General features: G+C 43.8%; 1 pseudogene; it reads right to left on the bottom strand.

The window, feature by feature from the left end:
• Nucleotides 1-7,244: 7,244 nt before the first annotated feature.
• On the bottom strand, nt 7,245-8,418 carry LOC138672367 (snurportin-1 pseudogene; annotated as a pseudogene).
• Nucleotides 8,419-12,060: the final 3,642 nt, after the last annotated feature.

Below are 12,060 nucleotides of genomic sequence, written 5' to 3'. Positions count from 1 at the left end.
GTAACATCGCTGATCTGACACTTTGCTGTGCACTGTCAGATCGGCGATCTGAAGTGCACAGCTCCAGGCTTCCTGTTGTGAATTCTGTGGCAGAGCTCCCTCCTGTGGTCACAAGTGGTACTTCGGCTGATTCTCTCTGGGAGCTTCCGTTTGTGGAGAAAAGTGGTACTGCGGCTTGAGTTTCCTCCCTCAGGTGATCTTGTGAGCTCGTTAGGTGCTTCTCTACTTAACTCCACCTAATGCTTTGATCCATGCTTCCTGTCAATGTTCCAGTGTTGGACTTGTTTCTCCCTGGATCTTTCCTGTGGCTTGCTGCTCTGCATAGCTAAGTTTTGCTTATGTTATTTTGTTACTATATTTCTGTCCAGCTTGCTTTATTGGTTTTTCTCGCCTGCTGGAAGCTCTGAGACACAGAGGGACCACCTCCGTACCGTTAGTCGGTGCGGAGGGTCTTTTTGTCCCCTCTGCGTGGTTATTTGTAGGTTTTTGTGCTGACTGCAAAGTTATCTTCCCTATCCTCGTTCTATTCAGCTAGTCGGGCCTCACTTTGCTAAATCTGTTTCATCTCTGTTTGTGTTTTCATCTTGCTCACAGTCATTATATGTGGGGGGCTGCCTTTTCCTTTGGGGAATTTCTCTGAGGCAAGGTAGGCTTATTTTTCTATCTTCAGGGCTAGCTAGTTTCTCAGGCTGTGACGAGGCGCCTAGGTTCTGGTCAGGAGCGCTCCATGGCTACTTTTAGTGTGGTTTGATAGGATTAGGGATTGCGGTCTGCAGAGTTCCCACGTCTCAGAGCTCGTTCTATTATTTTGGGTGTTTGTCAGATCACTGTATGTGTTCTGACCGCTATGTCCATTGTGGTACTGAATTGGTTAACATAACAGCTTCCTGATGCCTGCTCTGAGCAGGAAGAGGAGGTAAGACGCTCAGAGCAACGCGATAACATCGTGTTACTCCGGGGGTCTCAGGGAAGCACGCAGGGAGTCTCCCTAAGCTAGAAGATCGTTGGGTACAGCCGGGACCAGCTGCTTGGAAAGCATCACCAAACCAGGGATTCAAGCTTGAGGAGGCTAAATTGCATATTCCAGGTGCCTTCTGGGAAAAGCGAAGAGTCTCCCTAAGCTAGAAGATCGTTGGGTACAGCCGGGACCAGCTGCTTGCCTGTAGGACATTATTGCAAGAAAGCTTGGCTGAGTAGATTACACAAGAAGGAAAACACACAGCAAGTCAGCAGGATCTAGGAGCAACATGGCAGATGTGACAACCTACATGGTGAGCTGCAGCATGTGCTACATGTTCACAGATCGACCAGAAGAAGAATCAAATTTCACCTGTCAGAAGTGTAGACTAGTGGCCCTTTTAGAAGAAAAGGTGCGGGGTCTGGAAGAAAGAATAGCAACTTTGAAACTCATCAAAGAGAATGAAGACTTTCTAGATAGAACAGAAGCATCTCTACTGGTCACAGAAGGTGAAAAAAGTGTCAGAGAACCTCCAAAAGCAGATGAGTGGAAGCATGTGACCAAAAGAAGCAAGAAGACCATGGAGAAATCACCAACCACACAACTGAAGAACCGATATCAAATCTTTGTAGAGGATGAAGATGGCACACCTAAGGATGAAGCAATACCAGCAAGCAAAAAAGAAAAGGGCACACAGCAACAAGTGACAGCAAAAAGTACAGCCAAGAAGCAAAGAAGAGTGGTGGTGGTGGGAGACTCACTACTGAGAGGCACAGAAGCAGCCATCTGCAGACCGGACATAACTGCAAGAGAAGTATGCTGCCTTCCAGGTGCGATGATCAAGGATGTGACCGATAGGATACCAAAGCTCTTCAGCTCCAAGGACGTCCACCCATTTCTTCTGATACATGTTGGCACCAATGACACGGCAAGGAAGGACCTGCCGACAATCTGCAAAGACTTTGAAGAGTTGGGGAAGAAAGTAAAGGAACTGGATGCACAGGTAGTATTTTCTTCTATTTTTCCAGTAGACGGGCATGGCAACAGGAGATGGAACAGGATCCTTGATGCAAACAACTGGCTAAGACGATGGTGCAGACAACAAGGATTCGGATTCCGATTCCTGGACCACGGTGTGAATTACTTGTACGATGGACTCCTCGCCAGAGACGGACTACACCTCAACAAACCTGGGAAACACACATTTGCCAGAAGACTCGCTACACTCATCAGGAGGGCGTTAAACTAGAAGAAGAGGGGACGGGAAGAAAAACATTACTCGAACAAAGAAGACCCAGGAAAACCTACTCAGAAGGGAGGTAAGAACATTTCTAAAACAATCCACAGGGAGGAGATTGGAACAAAACAAAATCCTCTAAACTGCATGCTCGCAAACGCCAGAAGCCTGTCAAACAAGATGGAAGAACTAGAAGCAGAAATATCTACAGGTAACTTTGACATAGTGGGAATAACCGAGACCTGGTTAGATGAAAGGTATGACTGGGCAGTTAACTTACAGGGTTACAGTCTGTTTAGAAAGGATCGTAAAAATCAGAGAGGAGGAGGGGTTTGTCTCTATGTAAAGTCTTGTCTAAAGTCCACTTTAAGGGAGGATATTAGCGAAGGGAATGAGGATGTCGAGTCCATATGGGTTGAAATTCATGGAGGGAAAAATGGTAACAAAATTCTCATTGGGGTCTGTTACAAACCGCCAAATATAACAGAAACCATGGAAAGTCTACTTCTAAAGCAGATAGATGAAGCTGCAACCCATAATGAGGTCCTGGTTATGGGGGACTTTAACTACCCGGATATTAACTGGGAAACAGAAACCTGTGAAACCCATAAAGGCAACAGGTTTCTGCTAATAACCAAGAAAAATTATCTTTCACAATTGGTGCAGAATCCAACCAGAGGAGCAGCACTTTTAGACCTAATACTATCTAATAGACCTGACAGAATAACAAATCTGCAGGTGGTCGGGCATCTAGGAAATAGCGACCACAATATTGTACAGTTTCACCTGTCTTTCACTAGGGAGACTTGTCAGGGAGTCACAAAAACACTGAACTTTAGGAAGGCAAAGTTTGACCAGCTTAGAGATGCCCTTAATCTGGTAGACTGGGACAATATCCTCAGAAATAAGAATACAGCTAATAAATGGAAAATGTTTAAGAACATCCTAAATAGGCACTGTAAGCGGTTTATACCTTGTGGGAATAAAAGGACTAGAAATAGGAAATACCCAATGTGGCTAAACAAAGTAAGACAGGCAATTAACAGTAAAAAGAAAGCATTTGCACTACTAAAGCAGGATGGCACCATTGAAGCTCTAAAAAACTATAGGGAGAAAAATACTTTATCTAAAAAACTAATTAAAGCTGCCAAAAAGGAAACAGAGAAGCACATTGCTAAGGAGAGTAAAACTAATCCCAAACTGTTCTTCAACTATATCAATAGTAAAAGAATAAAAACTGAAAATGCAGGTTCCTTAAAAAATAGTGAGGAAAGAATGGTTGTAGATGACGAGGAAAAAGCTAACATATTAAACACCTTCTCCACGGTATTCACGGTGGAAAATGAAATGCTAGGTGAAATCCCAAGAAACAATGAAAACCCTATATTAAGGGTCACCAATCTAACCCAAGAAGAGGTGCGAAACCGGCTAAATAAGATTAAAATGGATAAATCTCCGGGTCCAGATGACATACACCCACGAGTACTAAGAGAACTAAGTAATGTAATAGATAAACCATTATTTCTTATTTTTAGGGACTCTATAGCGACAGGGTCTGTTCCGCAGGACTGGCGCATAGCAAATGTGGTGCCAATATTCAAAAAGGGCTCTAAAAGTGAACCTGGAAATTATAGGCCAGTAAGTCTAACCTCTATTGTTGGTAAAATATTTGAAGGGTTTCTGAGGGATGTTATTCTGGATTATCTCAATGAGAATAACTGTTTAACTCCATATCAGCATGGGTTTATGAAAAATCGCTCCTGTCAAACCAATCTAATCAGTTTTTATGAAGAGGTAAGCTATAGGCTGGACCACGGTGAGTCATTGGACGTGGTATATCTCGATTTTTCCAAAGCGTTTGATACCGTGCCGCACAAGAGGTTGGTACACAAAATGAGAATGCTTGGTCTGGGGGAAAATGTGTGTAAATGGGTTAGTAACTGGCTTAGTGATAGAAAGCAGAGGGTGGTTATAAATGGTATAGTCTCTAACTGGGTCGCTGTGACCAGTGGGGTACCGCAGGGGTCGGTATTGGGACCTGTTCTCTTCAACATATTCATTAATGATCTGGTAGAAGGTTTACACAGTAAAATATCGATATTTGCAGATGATACAAAACTATGTAAAGCAGTTAATACAAGAGAAGATAGTATTCTGCTACAAATGGATCTGGATAAGTTGGAAACTTGGGCTGAAAGGTGGCAGATGAGGTTTAACAATGATAAATGTAAGGTTATACACATGGGAAGAAGGAATCAATATCACCATTACACACTGAATGGGAAACCACTGGGTAAATCTGACAGGGAGAAGGACTTGGGGATCCTAGTTAATGATAAACTTACCTGGAGCAGCCAGTGCCAGGCAGCAGCTGCCAAGGCAAACAGGATCATGGGGTGCATTAAAAGAGGTCTGGATACACATGATGAGAGCATTATACTGTCTCTGTACAAATCCCTAGTTAGACCGCACATGGAGTACTGTGTCCAGTTTTGGGCAGCGGTGCTCAGGAAGGATATAATGGAACTAGAGAGAGTACAAAGGAGGGCAACAAAATTAATAAAGGGGATGGGAGAACTACAATACCCAGATTAGGGAAATTAGGATTATTTAGTCTAGAAAAAAGACGACTGAGGGGCGATCTAATAACCATGTATAAGTATATAAGGGGACAATACAAATATCTCGCTGAGGATCTGTTTATACCAAGGAAGGTGATGGGCACAAGGGGGAATTCTTTGCGTCTGGAGGAGAGAAGGTTTTTCCACCAACATAGAAGAGGATTCTTTACTGTTAGGGCAGTGAGAATCTGGAATTGCTTGCCTGAGGAGGTGGTGATGGCGAACTCAGTCGAGGGGTTCAAGAGAGGCCTGGATGTCTTCCTGGAGCAGAACAATATTGTATCATACAATTATTAGGTTCTGTAGAAGGACGTAGATCTGGGGATTTATTATGATGGAATATAGGCTGAACTGGATGGACAAATGTCTTTTTTCGGCCTTACTAACTATGTTACTATGTATATTATTGGGCATGGCCTTTTTGGATTTTCAAAATAGTTTTAAATGTTATTAAATTGTTGTGTCCTTATGGTACCTTCACACTGAACGATATCGCTAGCGATCCGTGACGTTGCAGCGTCCTGGATAGCGATATCGTTGAGTTTGACACGAAGAAGCGATCTAGATCCTGCTGTGACATCGTTGGTCGGAGCAGAAAGGCCAGAACTTTATTTCATCGCTGGATCTCCCGCAGACATCGCTGAATCGGCGTGTGTGACGCCGATTCAGCGATGTCTTCACTGGTAACCAGGGTAAACATCGGGTTACTAAGCGCAGGGCCGCGCTTAGTAACCCGATGTTTACCATGGTTACCAGTGTAAATGTAAAAAACAAACACTACATACTTACATTCCGGTGTCTGTCGCGTCCCCCGTCGTTCTGCTTCCCTGCACTGTCAGCACCGGCTGGCCGTAAAGCAGAGCACAGCAGTGACGTCACCGCTCTGCTTTACGGCCGGCACTTACAGTGAAGGGAAGCAGAACGATGGGGGGCGGGACAGACACCGGAATGTAAGTATGTAGTGTTAGGTTTTTTTACATTTACACTGGTAACCAGGGTAAACATCGGGTTACTAAGCGTGGCCCTGCGCTTAGTAACCCGATGTTTACCCTGGTTACCAGGGGACTTCGGCATAGCTCTCCAGGGACCAAACAGCGACACTGCAGCGATCGGCATCATTGTCTTGATCGCTGCAGCGTCGCTAAATGTGACGGTACCTTTAGTGTTATGACTTTTTCTATAATAAATTGAGTGTTTAACTTGTTTGGGTGTTCCCTATACATATGTGCATTCTTCTTGTGTCTTGCAGGAGCTGGTGGCTAGCGCAACAGAGGCTAGAAGCTACACAACCTTTGTCCTGTCTCACCCATGTGGATGGGCGGAGGATGGGAATGAGGAGGAAGAGAGGAGTAGCAGACTAAAAAAGACTAGGAAAGACTAGAAGCAATGAGATGAAACTGAATGGGAGGAGATACCGATTAGATATTAGAAAAAAACTTCTGACAGTTAGGGTGATCAATGAGTGGAACAGGCTGCCACGAGGGGTGGTGAGTTCTCCTTCAATGGAAGTCTTCAAACAGAGGCTGACTTATTTATGAAAAAAATGGCGTGCACTCAGATAAGTAAGGATAGGTGCAGTCTGAACCCGGATAAGATCCAGTTAAATCATAGTTATAAAAAAACAGCCGCACTCAAGGTATAGGTTTTCAAATGCAAAAATTGAGTGATATTTTATTGTATTCAAAACAGTAGCATAAGGGTGTTGAGGTAACGTTTCGACCCCATAATGGGCCTTTATCAAACCTCACTGGAAAAAACAATAAAGATACAGTACATTGGATGTTGAAGTAAAAAGTAATATGCCAGAACTGTATACAAAAGCAATATACAAACATGCCAATCGGATAGAATAAGTTCCGATATCAAATAGAGAGAGATCCGATACCAATAGAAAAATGCATGTGGAACTACATACAGTGACATATATCAAATACATGTATAATATATACAATATATACACACAATGCCCATATAAGGGTGAACGTAGGTTGCAATCCATGATGCAGATATAAGCATGATATGGCGTAAGCGCAGGCAGAGGGCACCACATATAGTCTAAAATATGCAACAAAAGATAATTTGACGAGTCAATATACCGGGGAAGTGTAAACAAATGAACTGACCTTGTTGTAGAATGAATTATGAAAAGGAAACACCGCAGAAGGAAAACAATTCTATGAAAAGGGCTCCTAGGTGGAGCTGTGGAAGGAAAAGAGATGCTGAATAAAGAAAAAAAGAGGGGAAGGAAAGAACCAAAGGGAAATGAGAAAAACAAAAAAGTACCTACTGGCAACACATGGACTAGTACCGCAATCTCACCATACCCATACGAGCTAGAGGAATGCATACATAGTAATGAGAAATATGAAAATGTATCTTTATAAAAAAAAGCTATAAAATGTATTCTGCAGGTTTATAAATAGTGCACCGCTGTACATTAACTCCATATCAGGTCCAGAACAATATTAAGGTCAAAGCACAGGTGGTGTTATATGAACAGCAGCAATGAATGTGCGCACCATCCAGGAGAGCGTGTGCCAGCAGTCTTTTCTTAGGATGGAGGGATTGTTGACAGATGTTCCAGTTCATAACGTCCACCCTCCGCTGCTCCTTTCCCATCCTTCTTGTGTTCAAGAATCTGTCGCATTTGCTCTTGTGCATATGCTGGCTTTTCTGTAAGGGGTCCTGGTGGGGCAGGAAATCCTAGAATTTCAGGTGCCATGTATGGATGGAGCCACCCAACCAGCGGAGTACTAGCTGGAATATAGTGTGTGCGCCTGTGGTAAAATAACAGGCCGTCCACCTTGTAGGGATAGGACTGTGTGAGGACACTCTGAATGGAATCCAACGAACAGGGGAAATTCGGCAGACTAACGAACTTGAAAGGGTTGATCTTGGAAATATTACCAAACCCATCTTCCTGCAGCATTGCTTGGAGCCAGTAAAAACGAAAGTCAGTGTGGTAGTCGTACACCGAGTCTCCCCTCCAACACATGACATCTAACACGTAATATGTGTGAGACTCCTCGTTATATATGCAGTCCAGGATAGTGTAGTCTTTACCAGTAGCACTGTTATGCGGATTTCCACCTGGTAGTAATGATGGAAACCTGTTCACGCAGTACCCACTTTTATTGTAAGCTGCAGTAGAACCCTGTGAAGCCACAACTAAAGAACGCTTTCCAGTGGGGCAGACTACAAGAATCCAAAAATCAGCCAGATCTGGAGGAATTTCTATTAGCCACTCAGGAAGCATAATTTGGTTAGCATAATGTCTGGGTTTCTTTTTGCAAGGCTCCACATTCATGTCCTCTGCGTCTTCGTCTTCTGTTTGTTTCCCATCCTCATCCTTCTCTTCATCTTGGTCTGTCCAATCCCCAGATGCGAGCCGGCGAGCATGGTTGATATAGTCCAAGCGCTTTAGTTTCTGTAGTTCCAGCAGTTTCCTCCTGCGCTCGCTCTGCTCCAGAGAGCTGGATTTGCCTTTATACTGCGCTAATCTTGGATGAGGAGCTGAAGTACTATTGAGGTGGGAAGAAACCGCGAAGCTCCCTGCAAGGGCCTCTGTGAGGGCATCCATCATCTGCTGTTCACGTACTCTCTGGTGCCTGAGACGAGGCTGCACAGTGTCCGCCAGTGACCAGTCACAGACACAGCTGCACCAACTATTCAGGATAGTGATGTGACCCCTATCCTCTAAAAGGAGTCTTATATATCCTGGACCTCTATATGCCTCCCTCCCCCACCCCTGTATTTTTACCATATGCTTTGGCAATGCTAACCTGTACTTAGTCCTGCCAATAAAGCTCATTTGAATTGAATTGAATTGATGTGTCCTTGAATGAATGAATGAGCCAACACAAAGAGCCGGCTCCCTGCTGTGAATGAAAGGAGTGGGCTCTGGAGTGTGAGTGAGCCAAGTCTTTTGTTTTTCTTTCTTGGCTGGTGCCTGGAGCTTATCAGATTCAGTGAACCCTGACTGTGACTCATGTGGGAGGAGCAGTGAGGAGAGAGGTATCTGTGGACTGTTAGTAAATGCCTGTGAGTACTGGAGAAATGGTGCAGACAAGCACAGGACAGGGTGGATGAGAAAAGAAAAAAAGGGCTTCCTATTGTGTAACCCTTAAGTGCCATCAGTCTAATGCAAGCATTAGTGTTACACCATCCTTCAGTGCTGGAGTCAGGATCTGAGTTACCTTAGTCCCAAATAAAGATATACTTTACTGGCCTCATCCATGGCATTATATACTGTGTATATGTATAGGAGGAGCGACAGCATAGTGGCCTCATCCATGGCATGTACATATATGTATGTATAGGAGGAGGGACTCAGCAGATTGTTTGGTAACATAGTATTAGTCAGGACTGAGGAGGATTCAGGAAAGGAACATATAGGGAGGAGGATGGACGATGTCGGTTGTTGCTGCTGAGGGTAATATAAAGTGATTTTAGGCAAAACCTGTGTTTCACAGCTCCAATCATTATATATAGTTATGCTGGTTTCACACTTGCATATTTCGCATTGTGTGTGACAATGGCTGCACACTGATCCGTTTTAGTCTCCATTGACTTTCAATGGTGACGGATGGGACTTGCGTGTGCATCCAGTTGTCACCATTTTCCCACAGATCCGTGTGTCTGCATAATTTTACCAGACGCAGAAAAACACAACTTGTTGCAGCTTTGTGTCATCTGAAAAACACGCAGGCACAGGGACCCGCACGGACCTGTGGCTACACGTCTGGAATTACCATGGAGCACGGATCTGTTATGTGGGACTGAGCATGCTCGGAAGCAGGGGATGTGCTTTATGGGAAAGTGATGACCCTGTATGGGAACAGTATGCAGACATAATGGAGACTATTAATCCTACAGAAAAACTATGGAGTATCAATAAACCCAAAGAGCGTAACAGGCTAAAAAGCGTAACAAATTTTATTATATATCATCATATAAAATAACAGACATGACATACAAGGGACACGTATAGTACATGTACGGCAGACAACATACACTGCAAATAACACCTAGGGCATAGAGAGGACAAGAGCAACAATGGCTTATGGGGGCATATCAGTCATCATAGATACGTTAGTAAAGTGCATAGTGCTCTTAAGGGACATGCGAATCCCTAATACCGCCATATATGTTGATACTAATCAGACCTAAAATAGGTAATGGTAATAAAGCTTTGCCAATCTTACCCGAAAACTAGTGGTGCCAGTGTGTGTCCGGCGGCCCCGACGCACGTTTCGCGTAAGCTTCCTCGGGGGGTCGTGTTTCTATGCTTACCTGGGGTTATATTTAAGGGCATATCGACAGCTGCGATGACCGTGCTGCAAAATGATTGGCGCATGCGCACCGCCATCATCTGGGACGCTGCACACAACATCTCCGGTACTTCCGGCGTACAGAGCAGGCCGAGGGAAAACCCTCCAGACATCATTTCCTGCTCCACCGCAAATGAATGCCGGGGATGATGATCAGTAAGCCCCACCGTGGAGCACATGTGCGCGTGCAGTAACGGCCATTTTACTCGAGGGAAACGCTAATGGCAGCAGGGAGAACGCCGATCTCATAGAACAAACAAGGAGGTAGTGATGTCAAAAAAGAGTAATTCCCTACCCAATTATCCACAAACTCATACAGTTGACAATGTATGCCAACTGTCATAATATATAATTAAAGTGCAAAAAGTGCATATAAAGAAATAGCGGCCCTTTACCGTGAGAAAATCTTTGAGGACCACAGAGCAGAACAAGGATGTGAAATTACTCAATAGATGACCATGATATAAAGGGGGATAATTCCCAATCCAAACTCCCTCAAGGTCATGCTATAGTGGGTATGTGCCAACATAGAGAATATATATCTCACAATATATGTACAATATATACAGAAAAATGTGCACGTGCATAACAATTAGAACAACAGTCACATGATATACTAATCGTACAACAATCCACATACACAGAACTAAATAAACAATAAACTACACATATAAAAACTACACTGTATATAAAAGTATACATAAAAAACATAAAACAAAAAAACATAAAAAAATAACATAAAAAACAGATATCATAATTCTATTCCTACTGCCATAAAGCGCCATCAGATAAAAAAAATATAGGACAAAAAACCACACACATAGTTAGTAATTAGTTAATTAGTTAATGGAGACTATGCATGCTGTGCAGTGAGCGGCTTGTGCCCTATGTTATAGTGTGCTAATGGTAATAACATGGATTGGGGGCCTGTATATAACATGGGGGCACCTGGTTAGGGTCTGCATGAGTGGCTCTGCTTTCACACTAGCGCTTTGGTACGGTGCGTTGTGATGTGTAGCAATCCTGATCCAGATTGCATCTCTATACTTAACATAAGGACGCATGGACCTGCGTTTGCATCAGGATCAGGATGCATCAGGATTTGTCATGTGCTCCCAAAACGCAGCTTGTTGTGAATTTTGGGTGTTAAAAAATCTGCAGACATCCTGGTACGTGGCAGCGCATCCAAAAAACATATGATTGTCAATGTAGACGCACCCGAATCTGGATGACTGTATCCAATCTGCATGCGAATTTCATGCTGCGCAGGCTCGGAGCCTAATTTTTATTTTCTTTCACTTTCACCAGTGCGTGTTACATGCCTTTATTTTTATGAATTATAATCTTACAGCGCCAGTACATCACAGCACTTACTAATTCAGAAAGGACGTGTACAAAAAAATGCCCCATATTAGAAAGTAATACATAAGACTACAACTGAGTAGCAGGGCCCTGTTCACAAGAGCTGACAATCTGAGGAAATAGCAATGCTGAAACCAGTCTGTGCTGCTTCACTAGATCCATATACAGGGGTATAATGAGGCTGTCACTCTACAGGCAAAGACCTGGAGCGAGGACTGTGGAAAACGGATTTTTATTTTGAATAAGAGCCAGTTCGCGAGCCGAAAGACGGCTCTTTATGGTGAGCAGAGCCGAATAAGCCGGATCACCAAAAAAGAGCCGGACTGCCCATCACTAATTCAGGACCTTTCCTCAGAAGGACCTTCATGACGTCGCGGTCACATGATAGCGCCATGTGACAGGTCACGAGCGGAGGTTTCGTTTCCAGTAATGAGAAATATGGCCCAGAAGTGTAGTAATAAGAATCCAAGTGGAGGGCAAGCGCTCTACCTGCGGGTCCGGGCGATAAGATCCCTGTGGTGATGGGCGCTGGCATTGGTGGTCAGTGGGAAG

The sequence above is a fragment of the Ranitomeya imitator genome, chromosome 3 (assembly GCF_032444005.1).
Source record: "Ranitomeya imitator isolate aRanImi1 chromosome 3, aRanImi1.pri, whole genome shotgun sequence".
NCBI classification, from domain to species: domain Eukaryota; kingdom Metazoa; phylum Chordata; class Amphibia; order Anura; family Dendrobatidae; genus Ranitomeya; species Ranitomeya imitator.
Note: the sequence above shows the minus strand (reverse complement) of the source record. Positions and strands in the feature narration are given on the sequence as shown.